This window comes from Somniosus microcephalus, unplaced genomic scaffold (assembly GCF_052327205.1).
Source record: "Somniosus microcephalus isolate GS21.2 unplaced genomic scaffold, FLI_Smic_1.0 scaffold1, whole genome shotgun sequence".
In the NCBI taxonomy this organism is placed as follows: domain Eukaryota; kingdom Metazoa; phylum Chordata; class Chondrichthyes; order Squaliformes; family Somniosidae; genus Somniosus; species Somniosus microcephalus.
This window is the reverse complement of record NW_028225188.1, coordinates 932,123-949,447: the sequence shown is the minus strand read 5'-3', so window position 1 is coordinate 949,447 and position 17,325 is coordinate 932,123. Positions and strand designations below refer to the sequence as shown.

The window sequence follows — 17,325 nt, the reverse complement described above, 5'->3', positions numbered from 1 at the left end:
CCCACGAGGGGAAACATCCTCCCAGCATCCACCCTGTCGAGCCCCCTCAGAATCTTATGTTTCAATAAGATCACCTCTCATTCTTCTAAACTCCAATGAGTATCGGCCCAACCTGCTCAACCTTTCCTCATAAGACAACCCCCTCATCCCAGGAATCAACCTCGTGAACCTTCTCTGAACTGCCTCCAATATAAGTATATCCCTCCTTAAATATGGAGACCACAACTGTCCGCAGTACTCCAGGTGTGGTCTCACCAACACCCTGTACAGTTGTAGCAGGACTTCCCTACTTTTAATCCCCCTTTGCAATAAAGGCCAACATTCCATTTCCCTTCCTAATTACTTGCTGTACCTGCATGTTAACTGTTTGTGTTTCATGTACGAGGACACCCAGATCCCTCTGTACCGCAGCGTTCTGTAGTCTCTCTCCATTTAATAACAATTTGCTTTTCTATTTTTCCTACCAAAGTGGAGAACCTCACATTTTCCCACATTATACTCCATCTGCCAATGTTTTGCCCACTCACTTAACCGATCTATATCCCTTTGCAGACTCTGTGTCCTCCTCACAACTTACTTTCCCACCTATCTTTGCATCGTTAGCAAATTTGGCTACAGTGCACTCGGTCCCTTCATCCAAGGCATTGATATAAATTGTAAATAGTTGACAAATAGTGTAACATATCAAAGTTTGCAGATGATAATAAGATGGGAGGGAAAGTAGTGAGTGAGGAGGACATAAAAAACCTGCAAGGGGACATAGACAGGCTAAGTAAGTGGGCAGAGATTTGGCAGATGGAATACAATACTGGAAAGTGTGAGGTTATGCACTTTGGCAGGAAAAATCGTAGAGCAAGTTATTATCTTAATGGCAAGAAACTGGAAAGTACTGAAGTACAAAGGGATCTGGGGGTCCTGGTGCACGAAACTCAAAAGGTTAGTATGCAGGTGCAGCAAGTGATTAAGAAGGCCAATGGAATGTTGGCTTTCATTGCTAGGGGGATAGAATATAAAAATAGGGAGGTATTGCTTCAGTTGTACAAGGTATTGGTGAGACCGCACCTGGAATACTGCGTACAGTTTTGGTGTCCATACTTAAGAAAAGACATACTTGCTCTCGAGTCAGTACAAAGAAGGTTCACTCGGTTAATCCCGGGGATGAGGGGATGGACATATGAGGAGAGGTTGAGTAGATTGGGACTCTACTCATTGGAGTTCAGAAGAATGAGAGGCGATCTGATTAAAACATGTAAGATTGTGAAGAGGTTGGATCGGGTGGATGCGGGGAGGATGTTCCCGATGATGGGTGAAACGAGAACTAGGGGGCATAGTCTTAGAATAAGGGGCTGCTCTTTCAAAACTGAGATGAGGAGGAACTACTTCACTCAGAGGGTGGTAGGTCCATGGAATATGCTGCCCCAAAAAGCTGTAGAAGCTACATCATTACATAAATTTAAAACAGAAATAGACAGTTTCCTAGAAGTAAAGGGAATTAAGGGTTACGGGGAGCGGGCAGAAATTTGGACATGAGTCTAGGTTCGGATCGGTCATGGCCCTGTGGGTAGCGGAGCGGGCCCAGGGGCCGTGTAGCCTGATCCTGCTCCTATTTCGTGTGTCTAATTCTGTTAGATTCAGGAGATGGTTCTGTGATAGTAGATTGGCGGTTAGGATCAGATCAGCCATGATCTTATTGAATGGCGGAGCAGGCTCGAGGGGCCGATTGGCCTACTCCTGCTCCTATTTCTTATGTTCTTATGTAGACCCCAGCACTGATCCCTGTGGCACCCCACTAGTTACAGTTTGCCAACCTGAAAAATTACCCATTTATCCCGACTCTCTGTTTTCTGTAAGTTAGCCAATCCTCTATCCATGCTAATATATTACCCCCAACCCCGTGAGCTCTTATCGTGTGCAGTAACCTTTTATGTGGCACCTTATCGAATGCCTTCTGGAAATCCAAATACACCACATCCACTGGTTCCCCTTTATCCACCCTGCTCGTTACATCCTCAAAGAACTCCAGCAAATTTGTCAAACATGATTTCCCTTTCATAAAACCAGGCTGACTCTGCTTGACGATATTATGATTTTCTAAATGCCCTGCTATCACTTCCTTAATGGGACAAGTTCAGAAACAAAAGATGACACGAGATGAAGTGTAAATGGAAATGGCAGCTGCCATGTGAGAGAGAGACAAAAAATGAAAGAAAGAGATCGGGGCTGAGGTTATGGTCTGAAATTGTTGAACTTGATGTTGAGTCCAGAAAGCTGTAAAGTGCCTAATCGAAAGATGAGGTGCTGTTCCTCGAGCTTACATTGAGCTTCATTGGAACAGTGTAAGAGGGCGAGGACAGAGAGGTCAGAGTGGGAGTGGAGCGGAGAATTAGTGACAGGCGACCGGAAGCTCGGGGTCACCCTTACCGACTGAACGGAGGTGATCTGCAAAGCGGTCGCCCAATCTGCGTTTGGTCTCCCCAATGTAGAGGAGAATTAAAGTGACAGACTAATCTAATTGAAATTTTTTGATGAAGTAACAGGCAGGATTGATGAAGTGAATGCAATGGATGTTGTCCACATGGATTTTAGGAAGGCGTTTGACAAAGTACCACATAGAAGGCTGGTTAACAAAAGTGAGGCTCATGGAATAGGTGGGTCAGTGGCAGCTTGGATAAGGAATTGGCTTAAGGGCAGAAAACAGCGAGTTGTGGTAAATGGCTGTTTTTCAGACTGGAGGATGGTAGACAGTGGTGTTCCCCAAGGGTCAGTGCTGGGGCCACTGGAGGATGGTAGACAGTGGTGTTCCCCAAGGGTCGGTGCTGGGGCCACTGGAGGATGGTAGACAGTGGTGTTCCCCAAGGGTCAGTGCTGGGGCCACTGGAGGATGGTAGACAGTGGTGTTCCCCAAGGGTCAGTGCTGGGGCCACTGGAGGATGGGAGACAGTGGTGTTCCCCAAGGGTCAGTGCTGGGGCCACTGGAGGATGGTAGACAGTGGTGTTCCCCAAGGGTCAGTGCTGGGGCCACTGGAGGATGGGAGACAGTGGTGTTCCCCAAGGGTCAGTGCTGGGGCCACTGCTTTTTTAGTTAGATAGATACAGGAAACTTTGAGATATCCGGCACCGACGGGACCGACCTGTTGCCGTCCCATCAAAACTGCCGGACAAACCAGCACTAATGTTAAAACATACAGAGCTTTTGAGCTCTGTATTTAGCAACAATCCCTGTTGCTTAGCGACAGCTTCTAAACAGTCGGCCGTAGCTTGCAAGCGTCTCTGTAGCTAAGCAACAGCTTCAGCATGACCTTGCAGAGCCTGACTGCGAAAAAAAAAGCAACGAGAAGTAAAAAAACTTCTAGGAAACGGCTCCTGAATTTTGCCGGTAGATAGAGCCTTCCGGACATTTAACCACCGGATAAATGAAAGTTTCCTGTAGATAGATATCGATATAGTAAATGCATTGCTGGTCATCTTCCAAAATTCGATAGACTCTGGAACAGTACCCATGGATTGGAGGGTAGCTAATGTTACCCCACTATTCAAAAAAGGTGGAAGAGAGAAAACGGGGAATTACAGACTGGTAAGCCTGACATCGGTAGTGGGGAAAATGCTAGAGTCCATTATAAAGGATGTAATAGCAGAGAACTTGGAAAACAGTGACAGGATTGGACAAAGTCAACATGGATTTACAAAAGGTAAATCGTGCTTGACTAATCTACTGGAATTTTTTTAGGATATAACTGGTAGAATAGATAAGGGAGCACCAGTGGATGTGGTGTATTTGGACTTTCAGAAGGCTTTCGATAAGGTCCCGCATAAGAGATTAGCGTGTAAAGTTAAGGCACATGGGATTGGGGGCAAGGTATTGACTTGGATAGAGAACTGGTTGGCAGACAGAAGCAAAGAGTTGGAATAAATGGGTCTTTTTCCGAGTGGCAGGCAGTGACTACTGGGGTACCGCAAGGATCGGTCCTTGGACCCCAGCTATTCACAATATAAATTAATGATCTAGACGACGGAACTCCAAGTTTGCTAACGACACAAAGCTGGGTGGGCGTGTCTGCTGTGAGGAGGATGCCGAGAAACTCCAGTATGATTTGGACAGGTTGGGTAATTGGGCAGAAGCATGGCAGATGCAATATAACGTGGATAAATGCAAGGTTATCCACTTTGGTGTCAAAAACAGGAAGGCAGATTATCAGAATGGCAATAGATTGGGAGAAGGGGAAGTGCAACGAGACCTGGGTGTCCTTGTGCACCAGTCGCTGAAGGTGAGCATACAGGTGCAGCAGGTGGTTAAGTAGGCAAATGGTATGTTGGCCTTCGTAGTGAGAGGGTTTGTGTACAGGAACAAGGATGTCTTGCTGCAGTTGTACAGGGCCTTGGTGAGACCGCACCTTGAGTATTGTGTGCAGTTTTGGTCGCCTTATCTGAGGAAGGATGTTCTTGCCTTGGAAGGAGTTCAGCGAAGATTCACCAGGCTGATACCTGGGATGGCAGGAATGATGTATGAGGAGAGATTGGGTCGATTAGGCTTATACTCGCTGGAGTTTAGAAGAATGAGAGGGGATCTCATTGAAACTTATAAAATTCTAACAAGACTAGACAAACTAGATGCAGGAAGGATGTTCCCGATGGTCGGGGAGTCCAGAACCAGGGGTCACCGTCTAAGGATAAGGGGTAAGCCATTTATGACAGAGATGAGGAGGAATTTCTTCACCCAGAGAGTGGTGAACCTGTGGAATTCTCTACCACAGAAGGCAGTGGAGGCCAATTCATTAAATATATTCAAGAAGGAATTGGATATATTTCTTAAGGCTAAAGGGATCAAGGGATATGGGGAGAAGGCAGGAATGGGGTACTGAATTTGGATGATCAGCCATGATCTCATTGAATGGCGGAGCAGGCTCGAGGGGCCGAATGGCCTACTCCTGCTCCTATCTTCTATGTTTCCCTCACTGATTGTGGCTCTTCACCAACACCGACTTTACAAAGAAAGCCCCGCGCGGCAGCCTGGAGCTCAGGGGCCCAGCGTGCAGGCGCGGGGGAGGATGATTGACAGGGGCCCAGGGTGTGTGCTGAGCATGCGCGGTGCGGGCCGGGCACCTGTGGAGCAGGAGAGGGCGGGCCATGGGGCGCATGCGCGGTGTCAGCCACAACTCAGCGCGGCGGCCGGAGTGCTTTCTGGAGCGCGGGGGTTTGTGGGGGTTGCAGCCGCCATTACTGTTGATCCTTGCAACCAACCTGTGCAGCAGCTGGGGCCTGAAGATCAGCTTCACTGCCCCTGGGCTGGGAAAGGGGGACATGAGACAACATTCTCCCTCTTACCCCTTTCTACACTCCTTTTACAGGGTTTTAGAAGTGGAGCATTTACAGACAGGAAGCTCAGACCAGACATCACCTCAAGATCTGACAGAGTCGCTCAATTCATCAGGACCTGATTCAGTCGCTCCTCCAATCTGCTGATACACCAGCGAGTTCACACTGATGAGAGACCTTTTAAATGTTCTGAGTGTGGAAAGAGCTCCAAAATATACGAGTAGCTAAAGAGACACCAGTGGCTACACACTGGGGAGAGAACGTTTAGCTGTTCCGGAAGGGATTCATTCAGCCATCCGCTACGATGATACACCAGCAAATTCACACTAGGGAGAGACCTTTAACCCGCTCCGTGTGTGGGCAGGGATTAATTGCACCCTCTGTGCTGCTGAGACACCAGCTTGTCCACACTGATGAGAGACCGTTGACCTGCTCCGTGTTTTTGAAGCGATTCTCTCATTCTGCCACCCTCCTGAGACACCAGCTTGTTCACATTAAATGTTCTGACTGTGGGAAGAGATTTAAAAGGTCCCAGGATCTGAAGAGACACCAGCTGGAGAGAGCAGGAGAGATTCTGTTCACCTGCTCCGTGTGTGGGAAGAGATTCACTCGGTCCTCGAATCTGCTGGCACACCAGCGAGTTCACACTGGGGAGAGGCCGGTGAAACATTCCGACTGTGGGAAAAACATTATAAGGTCCCAGGAGCTGAAGGGACACCAGCTGGAGGTAGCAGGAAAGAGGCCATTCACCTGTTCTGTGTGTGGGAAGGGATTCATTCAGTCCTCGACTCTGCTCCAACACCAGCGAGTTCACACTGGGGAGAGACCGTTCACCTGTTCCGTGTGTGGGAAGGGATTCACTCATTCATCCAATCTACTGAGACACAAGCGAATTCACACTGGGGAGAGGCCATTCACCTGCTCCGTGTGTGGTAAGGGATTCACTCAGTCATCCCACCTACTGACACACCAGCGAGTTCACACTGGGGAGAGGCCATTCACCTGTTCCGTGTGTGGGAAGGGATTCATTCAGTCCTCGACTCTGCTCGAACACCAGCGAGTTCACACTGGGGAGAGGCCGTTCACCTGTTCCGTGTGTGGGAAGGGATTTATTCAGTCCTCGACTCTGCTCGAACACCAGCGAGTTCACACTGGGGAGAGGCCATTCACCTGCTCCGTGTGTGGGAAGGGATTCACTCAGTCAACCAATCTGCTGACACACAAGCGAGTTCACACTGGGGAGAGGCCGTTCACCTGCTCCGTGTGTGGGAAGGGATTCACTCGGTCCTCTAATCTGCTGAAACACCAGCGAGTTCACACTGTTCTGTAGCACAGGGCCCTGTAGACATCTGGGGTGACATGAACGTGGAATGTTTGAATGTTTTATAAATTCTTGGACTGCTGTTTAATCTTTAGGACTGTTGTGCTGATGATTCCCTTCGATTGACTGTTCATGGTGTTCCATAGAATGTACAGCACAGAAACAGGCCATTCGGCCCAACTGGTCCATGCCAGTGTTTATGCCCCACACCCACCCTACTTCAATTAACCCCATCAACATATCCTCCTATTCCTTACACACTCATGTGGCTTCCCCTTAAATGCATCTGTACTTTTAGCCTCAACTACTCTTTGTAGTGGCGAGTTCCACATTCTCACCACTCTCTGGGTAAACAAGTTTCCCCTGAATTCCCTGCTGGATTTATTAGTGGCCATCTTATATTTTGTGGATGTTAAAATCCAGCCCAGTTATTGGGGTTTTAATATTCTGTATCAATAAATCAGCTTTGTTTGAAACACACAGTCGATTGAGTCCTTGTTTCTAAGATAAGACGAGAGTTAATTGATGGCTTGTTACAGACATTCCCGGTCCTCTCAATATCTGTGTCCAGGAGAGAAGCTTCTGTTACTTTGTGCGTTTTATTACCATCGAGGTTCTGGATGTCATTGTGGGGGAATGGAACACTTTAACATTCTCAGCACCTGGTGTCAACATCAAACACTCCCAGGGCAGGTACAGCACGGGTTAGATACAGAGTAAAGCTCCCTCTACACTGTCCCATCAAACATTCCCAGGGCAGGTACAGCACGGGTTAGATACAGAGTAAATCTCCCTCTACACTGTCCTGTCAAACACTCCCAGGGCAGGTACAGCACGGGTTAGATACAGAGTAAAGCTCCCTCTACACTGTCCCATCAAAAACCCCAGGGCAGGTACAGCACGGGTTAGATACAGAGTAAAGCTCCCTCTACACTGTCCCATCAAACACTCCCAGGGCAGGTACAGCGCGGGTTAGATACAGAGTAAAGCTCCCTCTACACTGTCTCATCAAACACTCCCAGGGCAGGTACAGCACGGGTTAGATACAGAGTAAAGCTCCCTCTGCACTGTCCCATCAAACACTCCCAGGGTAGGTACAGCATGGGTTAGATACAGAGTGTCAGCCGTGGCTCAGGCTGCAGCACTCTCTCCTCTGAGTCAGAAGGTTGTGTGTTGAAGTCCCACTCCAGAGACTCGAGTCTAAAACTCTGTGCTGCCCCTCCAGTGCAGTGCTGAGGGAGTAAAGCCCAGTGCAGAGTAAAGTTCCCTCTGCACTGCTCCACTAACATGCCTGAGCCCCAAACTCAGAAGAGCGCCCTCTGCTGCATTCTTAGGCAGTCCCTCAGAACCGCAGATGACTTGCTTCCACATTAAAAATGAGTTCCCAGGTGACTGATGAGTCCAGTGCAGGACCTACAGTCTCTGTCACAGGTGGGGCAGACGGTGGTTGAAGGGGCGGGTGGGTGGGGTACTTGGGTTGACGTGCGCTCCTTCCGATGCCTGCGCTTGGCTTCCGCTTGCTCCCGGCGAAGAGACTCGAGGTGTTCGGCGCCTTCCTGGATGCTTCTCCTCCACTTCGTGCGGTCTTGGGCCAGGGATTCCCAGGTGTCGATGGGGATGTTGCACTTTTTCAAGGAGGCTTTGAGGGTGTCCTTGAAGCGTTTCCTCTGCCCACCTGGGGCTCTCTTGCCGTGCCGGAGCTCCGAGTAGAGCGCTTGTTTTGGGTGTCTCGTATCGGGCATGTGGACAATGTGACCCATCCATCGGAGCTGATTGAGCGTGGTCAGAGCTTCGATGTTGGGGAATGTTGGCCTGAGCAACAACACTGACGTTGGTGCGCCTATCCTGCCAATGGATTTGCAGGACCTTGCGGAGGTAGCGTTGGTGGTACCTCTCCAGTGCTTTGAGGTGCCTGCTGTGCATGGTCCATGTCTCTGAGGCATACAGCAGGGCGGGTATCACTGCTGCTCTGTAGACCATGAGCTTAGAGCCGGGTTTGAGGTCCTGGTCTTGAAACACACTCTTCCTCAGGCGATCGAAGGCTGCACTGGCACACTGAAGGCGGTGTTGGACTTCGTCGTCGACCTCTGCCCTTGTTGACAGTAGGCTCCCGAGGTATGGAAAGTGGTCCACGTTGTCACATTCCACTTGTCTCAGCAGCGGGAGAAGCAGGCGGCGGAGGTCCCGCCCCTCGGACACCCCGATTGGTTGGAGGACCCGCCGCCACCTCAGTCCTCCAAGCTCTGCCTGCTGTCTCCCTATTGGTCGGAGCTCCCGTCAGTCACCGCCGTGGAGTTGATCATGTGCCCCAGTCCGGCTCCCTGCAGAAGACAAGGGGCTGCGGCCGCTCAATCCGCTCCGCTCGGTGCCGGGAGGGCGCTGGGACGGTACGGTTTGTATTTTCTTTTTATTTATCTCCCCGCCCGCGCTTCTCTCCGCTATATATAAAAGAAAACTCATAAAACTCACTTTCTGCCGGTGATCCGGACTCTCAGGCGGGGTGTGTGCTGAGCATGCGCGCTGCGGGCCAGGCGCCTGTGGAGCAGGAGAGGGTGGGGCCATGGGGCGCATGCGCGGGGTCAGCCACAACTCAGCACGACGGTCGGAGCGCTTTCTGGAGCGCGGGGGTTTGTGGGGATTGCAGCCGCCATTACTGTTGATCCTTTCAACCAAACTGTGCAGCAGCTGGGGCCTGAAAATCAGCTTCCCTGCCCCTGGGCTGGGAAAGGGCGACATGAGACAACATTCTCCCTCTTACCCCTTTCTACACTCCTTTTACTGGGTTTAAAAGTGGAGCATTTACAGACAGGAAGCTCAGACCAAACAGTTTGATTCATCAGGACCTGAATTTCATCAACCTTTGCACATGGAAGAGGAGCGCAGCGATCGCAGCGTGCACAAATTGCACACATGTTGCATGTGTGGACGTGGATTCAGCCGATTGCCCGACCTGGAGGGCCCCAAGGGCAGGCACACTGGAGACGGTATGAATGTGAGGACTGTGGGAAGAGGTTCACCCAGCTGACTAGCCACGAGTGCACTCATATCAGGAACCGACTGCATAAATGCGAGGACTGCGGGACGGGATACCTTCACCCATATGCGCTGGAAGCTGAGCGGCGGGCTCACACCGGGGAGAGGCCGTTCACCTGCTCCGTGTGTGGGAAGGGATTCGCTCAGTCCTCCAACCTGCGGACACACCAGCGAGTTCACACCGGGGAGAGACCGTTCCCCTGCCCCGTGTGTGGGAAGGGATTCGCTCAGTCCTCCAACCTGCGGACACACCAGCGAGTTCGCACCGGGGAGAGGCCATTCATCTGCCCTGTGTGTGGGAAGGGATTCGCTCAGTCCTCCAACCTGCGGACACACCAGCGAGTTCACACCGGGGAGAGGCCATTCATCTGCTCCGTGTGTGGGAAGGGATTCGCTCAGTCCTCCAACCTGCGGACACACCAGCGAGTTCACACCGGGGAGAGACCGTTCCCCTGCCCCGTGTGTGGGAAGGGATTCGCTCAGTCCTCCAACCTGCGGACACACCAGCGAGTTCACACCGGGGAGAGACCGTTCCCCTGCCCCGTGTGTGGGAAGGGATTCGCTCAGTCCTCCAACCTGCGGACACACCAGCGAGTTCACAGCGGGGAGAGGCCGTTCACCTGCTCCGTGTGTGGGAAGGGATTCGCTCAGTCCTCCAACCTGCGGACACACCAGCGAGTTCACACCGGGGAGAGACCGTTCCCCTGCCCCGTGTGTGGGAAGGGATCCGCTCAGTCCTCCAACCTGCGGACACACCAGCGAGTTCACACCAGGGAGAGGCCATTCATCTGCCCTGTGTGTGGGAAGGGATTCGCTCAGTCCTCCAACCTGCGGACACACCAGCGAGTTCACACTGGGGAGAGGCCGTTCCCCTGCCCCGTGTGTGGGAAGGGATCCGCTCAGTCCTCCAACCTGCGGACACACCAGCGAGTTCACACCGGGGAGAGGCCGTTCATCTGCCCTGTGTGTGGGAAAGGATTTGCTCAGTCCTCCAACCTGCGGACACACCAGCGAGTTCACACCGGGGAGAGACCGTTCCCCTGCCCCGTGTGTGGGAAGGGATTCGCTCAGTCCTCCAACCTGCGGACACACCAGCGAGTTCACACCGGGGCGAGACCGTTCCCCTGCCCCGTGTGTGGGAAGGGATTCGCTCAGTCCTCCAACCTGCGGACACACCAGCGAGTTCACACCGGGGAGAGGCCATTCATCTGCCCTGTGTGTGGGAAAGGATTCGCTCAGTCCTCCAACCTGCGGACACACCAGTGAATTCACACCGGGGAGAGGCCGTTCACCTGCCCCGTGTGTGGGAAGGACTTTACGTATTTGGCCAACCTGCGGACAAACCAGCGAGTTCACTCTGATGAGAGGCCATTTAAATGTTCAGACTGTGGAAAGAGCTTTAAACGCTCCCAGTATCTGATGAAGCACCAGCGGCTGCACACTGGAGAGAGACCGTACGGCTGCTCTCACTGCCACAAGAGGTTTGTGAACTCCGTGGACCTGCTGACGCATCAGCGAGTTCACACTGGGGCGAGGCCGTTCAGCTGCTCCGTGTGCAGGAAGGGATTCGCTCATTCGTTCAGCCTACGGAGCCACCGGAGAGTACACACCGGGAAGAGTCCGTTCACCTGCTCCGTGTGTGGGAAGGATTTCACGTGTTTGTCCAACCTGCTGGGACATCAGCGAGTTCACTCTGACGAGAGGCCATTTAAATGTTCAGACTGTGGGAAGAGCTTTAAACGCTCCCAGTATCTGATGAAGCACCAGCGGCTGCACACTGGAGAGAGACCGTACAGCTGCTCTCACTGCCACAAGAGGTTTGTGAACTCCGCGGACCTGCTGACGCATCAGCGAGTTCACACCGGGGAGAGGCCGTTCACCTGCTCCGTGTGCGAGTAGGGATTCGCTCATTCGTTCAGCCTGCAGACCCACCGGAGAGTACACACCGGGAAGAGTCCATTCACCTGCTCCATGTGTGGGAAGGGATTAGCTGAGTCCTCGAATCTGCTGGTACACCAGAGAATTCACAATGGAAAGAGGCCATTCACCTGCTCTGTGTGTGGGAAGGGATTCGCTCAGTCTACCCTCCTGCTGATACACCAGCGAGTTCACACTGGGAAGAGGCCGTTCATCTGCTCCGCGTGTGGGAAGGGATTCACTCGGTCCTTTCACCTGCTGAGACACCAGCAAGTTCACACCAAGGAGAGACCGTTCACAGGTGGCACAGGATTGATTCAGTCCTCCAGCCAACTGAAACAGCAGCCACTTTGAAGTGGAGAGAGGCTGTTCACCTGCTCCCAGTGCAGGAAGGGATAAACTCAGTCGTCCAGCCTGCTCGGACACCAGCGAGTTCACACCGGACAGTCGCCGTTCGCTGAGCGTCCAACCTATTTAGAGAGCTGCGAGTTCCCACTGAGACCCTGTAAAATGTTCTGACCATGGGAAGAGATTTAAAAGTGCTGTCACACTGAGGCGAGGCCATTCAACAGGGGTTCAGGAGGAGGTCATCAGACAGGTCCAAACAATCCCATTTCCTGAGTGTGACATCGAGTGTACAGCACAGAAAGAGGCCATTCGGCCCAACAGGTCCATGCTGGCATTTATGCTCCACACGAGCCTCCTCCCGCCCTACTTCATCTAACCCGAGCAGCATATCCTTCTCGCAGTAACCAAGCTTGTGTATAAGAACAGGCCACTTAAACCGGTCAGTTGGAACAGACTCGAGAAGATCGCGCGCGAATCCACTGTACTTCTATTCTCCAGATTGAGGGAATTATATACGACATATTGACTGGGCAAATCAAATTACCACTAATGGTGTGGAGGACAAATTCTTGGAATGCACGTGAGGTGGTTTCCTGGATCAGTATGTGGAGGAACCAACCAGGGAACAGGCTATTCTGGATCTGGTACTGTGTAATGAGAAAGGGCTAATGAATAATCTTGTGGTAAAGGGACCTTTAGGGACAAGTGACCATAATATGATTGAATTTTACATTAAGTTTGAGAGTGATGTAGTCCAATCTGAAACTAAGGTCTTCAATCTAAACAGAGGAAACTACAAGGGTATGAGGGACAAGTTGGCCATGGTAGATTGGGAGACTACACTGAAAGGTATGAAGGTGGACATACAATGGCTAACATTCAAGGAAATAATGCATAAATTGCAACAAACATATATTCCTCTAGGGCATAAAAACCCAAAAGGAAAAGTGATCCAACCATGGCTAACAAAAGAAATGAAAGCTAGTATTAAGCCAGAAAAAGCAGTCAGCCTGAGGATTGGGATCTTTTTAGAAATCAGCAAAGGGTGACCAAGAAATTGATAAAGGGAAAATGGAATATGAGCACAAACTAGCGAAAAATATAAAAACGGATTGTAAAAGCTTCTATAGGTATGTGAAAAGGAAAAGACTGGCGAAGGTAAATGTAGGTCCTTTACAGTCAGAGACGGGAGAGTTTATAATGGAGAATGAGGAATTAAATAAATACTTTGTTTCTGTCTTCACGGAGGAAGACAAAAAAAACCTCCCAGAAATACGAGAAAACCAAGGGTGTGGCGAGAATGAGGAATTTAAAGAAATTATTATTAGTGGAAAAACAGTACTAGCAAAATTAATGGGACTAAAAGTCGATAAATCTCAAGGACCGGATGACCTACATCCTAGGGTTTTGAAAGAGGTGGCGTTTGGAATAGTGGACGCATTGGTTGTCATCTTCCAAAATTCTATAGATTCTGCAACGGTTCCTGCAGATTGGAGGATAGCAAATGTAACCCCGCTATTTAAGAAAGGAGGGAGAGAGAAAGCGGGGAACTACAGACCTGTTAGCCTCACATCAGTAGTTGGGAAAATGCTGGAATCTATTATAAAGGATGCAATAACTGGGCACTTAGAAACTAATAGTAAGATTGGGCAGAGTCAACATGGATTTATGAAAGGGAAATCCTGTTTGACAAATCTGTTGGAGTTCTTTGAGGATGTAACTAGTGGAGTAGACAAAGGGGAACCGGTAGATGTGGTGTATCTGGATTTTCAGAAGGCCTTCGATAAGGTCCCACACAAGAGGTTGGTGAACAAAATTAGGGCACATGGAATTGGGGGTAATATACTTGCATGGATTGAGAATTGGTTAACAGACAGAAAACAAAGAGTAGGGATAAACAGATCTTTTACAGGATGGCAGGCTGTGACTAGTGGGGTACCGCAAGGATCAGTGCTTGGGCCCCAGCTATTCACAATCTAGATCAATGATTTGGATGAGGGGACTAAATGTAACATTTCCAAATTTGCTGATGATACAAAGCTAGGTGGCAGTGTCAGTTGTGAAGAGGATGTGAAGAGGCTTCAAGGGGATCTCGACAGGCTCAGTGAGTGGGCGAGAACATGGCAGATGGAATATAATGTGGATAAATGTGACGTTATCCACTTTGGTAGAAAAAACAGAAAGGCAGAATATTTACTAAATGGTGAAAGATTGGGGAATGCAGATGCTCAAAGGGACCTGGGTGTCCTTGTACATGAGTCACTGAAAGTGAATGTGCAGGTGCAGCAAGCCATTAGGAAGGCAAATGGTATGCTGGCCTTCATTACAAGAGGATTTGAGTACAGGAGTAAAGAAGTCTTACTCCAATTATATAGGGCCTTGGTGAGACCACACCTGGAGTACTGTGTACAATTTTGGTCTCCTTACCTAAGGAAGGATATACTTGCCATAGAGGGAGTGCAACGAAAGTTCACAAGATTGATTCCTGGGATGGCGGGACTGTCGTATGAGAAGAGATTGAGTAAACTAGGCCTGTATTCTCTTGAATTCAGAAGAATGAGAGGGGATCTCATTGAAGCATACAAAATTATTACAGGGCTTGATAGGGTGGATGCTGGGAGAATGTTTCCCTTGGCTGGGGAGTGTAGACCCAGGGGCCACAGCCTCAGGATAAAGGGAAGGCCATTCAGGACTGAGATGAGAAGAAATTTCTTCACACAGAGGGTGGTGAATCTTTGGAATTCTCTACCCCAGAGGGCTGTGGAGGCTCAGTCATTGGGTATATCCCAAACAGAAGTTGATAGATTTCTGACTAGTAAGGGCATCAAGGGATATGGCGATAGGGCTGGTGAATGGAGTTGAGGCAGAAGATCAGCCATGATCTCATTGAATGGCGGAGCAGGCTCAAAGGGCCGAATGGCCGACTCCTGCTCCTATTTCTTATGTTCTTAAACCTTTATAAATCACTGGTTAGGCACCAGCTGGAGTATTGTGTCCAATTCTGGGAACCACACTTTAGGAAGGATGTCAAGGCCTTGGAGAAGGTGCAGAGGAGATTTACCAGGATGGTTCCAGGGATGAGGGACTTCAGTTATGTGGAAAAACTGGAGAAGCTGGGATTGTTATCCTGAGAGAAGAAGGTTAGGGAGAGATTTAATAGAGGCGTTCAAAATCATGAAGGGTTTGGATAGAGTACATAAAGAGAAACTGTTTCCAGCGGCAGGAGGGTCGGTAACCAGAGGACACAGATTGAAGATAATCGGTAAAAGAACCAGAGGGGAGATGAGGAAACATTTTTTTACACAGCGAGTTGTTGTGATCTGGAATGCGCTGCCTGAAAGGGCGGTGGAAGCAGATTCAATAGTAACTTTCAAAAGAGAATTGGATCGATACTTTAAGGGGAAAAATTTGCAGGGATATGAGGGGAGTGGGATTAATTGGAGAGCTCTTTCAAAGACTTCAAGGGTTAAGTTACGAGGAGAGATTACACAAACTAGGGTTGTATTCCCTAGAATTTAGAAGTTAAGGGGCGATCTGATGGAAGTTTTCAAGATATTGAGGGGAAATAGAGAGGGGCGATAGAGAGAAACTATTTCTGCTGGTTGGGGATTCTAGGACTAGGGGACATAGTCTAACAATTAGAGCCAGACCTTTCAGGAGTGAAATTAGGAAACACTTCGACACACAAAGTGTGGTAGAGGTTTCGAACTCTCTTCCGCAAACGGCAATTGATGCTAGATCAATCGTTCATTTTAAATCGGAGACTGATAGATTTTTGTTAACCAAAGGTATTAAGGGATATGGGCCAAAGGCGGGTGTATGGAGTGAGACTGCAGACCAGCCATGATCTCACTGAATGGCGGAACAGGCTCGAGGGGCCGAATGGCCTCCTCCTTCACTTTATAGAAACATAGAAGATAGGAGCAGGAGTAGGCCATTCGGCCCCTCGAGCCTGCTCCGTCTTTCAATGAGATCATGGCTGATCATCCAAACTCAATACCCTGTCCCTGCCTTCTCCCCATATCCCTTGATCCCTTTAGCCTGAAGAAATATATCTAACTCCTTGAATATATTTAATGAATTGGCCACAACTGCCTTCTGTGGTAGAGAATTCCACAGGTTCACCACTCTCTGGGTGAAGAAATTCCTCCTCATCTCTGTCCTAAATGGCTTACCCCTTATCCTTAGACTGTGACCCCTGGCTCTGGACATCCCAACCATCGGGAACATCCTTCCTGCATCTAGTCTGTCTAGTACTGTTAGAATTTTGTAAGTTTCAATGAGATCCCCTCTCATTCTTCTAAACTCCAGTGAGTATAAGCCCAATCGACACAATCTCTCCTCATACGTCATTCCTGCCATCCCAGGTATCAGTCTGGTGAATCTTCGCTGCACTCCCTCCATGGCAAGAACATCCTTCCTCAGATAAGGCGACCAAAACTGCACACAATACTCAAGGTGTGGTCTCACCAAGGCCCTGTACAACTGCAGCAAGACATCCTTGTTCCTGTACTCGAACCCTCTCGCTACGAAGGCCAACATACCATTTGCCTTCTTAACCGCCTGCTGCACCTGCATGCTTACCTTCAGCGACTGGTGCACAAGGACACCCAGGTCTCATTGCACTTCCCCTTCTCCCAATCTATTGCCATTCAGATAATAATCTGCCTTCCTGTTTTTTGCCACCAAAGTGGATAACCTCGCATTTATCCACATTATACTGCATCTGCCATGTTTCTGCACAATCACCCAACCTGTCCAAATCATACTGGAGTATCTCGGCATCCTCCTCAAAGCACACACGCCCACCCAGCTTTGTGTCGTCTACAAACTTGGAGATATTACATCTAGTTCCCTCGTCTAGATCATTAATATATATTGTGAATAGCTGGGGGTCCGAGCACCGATCCCTGCGATATCGCTCTATAATTCTTTAAAATAGGCTTTGCAGACTCAGCAAACCTTATTTGCTTTGCTGTTTTTTGGCTGACGAAATAAAAGTTATTTTTTGGGCTGCAGGTATTTAATTGAGTTAGTTCCTGCTTGCTGTCAGTCCTGGCCCGTGGTCCCGCCCATTCCTGCACCTCATTGGCTGACACACCGCTGTCAATCGACACCACGAGGGGATCGCGATGGTCGGGGAGTCCAGAACCAGGGCTCACAGTCTAAGGATAATGGGTAAGCCATTTAGGACAGAGATGAGAAGGAATTTCTTCACCCAGAGAGTGATGCGCTGTGAGGAGGATGCCGAGAAACTCCAGTATGATTTGGACAGGTTGGGTGATTGGGCAGAAGCATGGCAGATGCAGTACAATGTGGATAACTGCGAGGTTATCCACTTTGGTGTCAAAAACAGGAAGGCAGATTATTATCTGAATGGCAATAGATTGGGA

At 49.7% G+C, this 17,325-nt stretch overlaps 1 pseudogene; it reads left to right on the top strand.

Annotated features, from left to right (window-relative positions):
* The window catches only part of LOC147084124 (uncharacterized), a 364,363-nt pseudogene that overhangs the window by 328,872 nt on the left and 18,166 nt on the right, over positions 1-17,325 (top strand).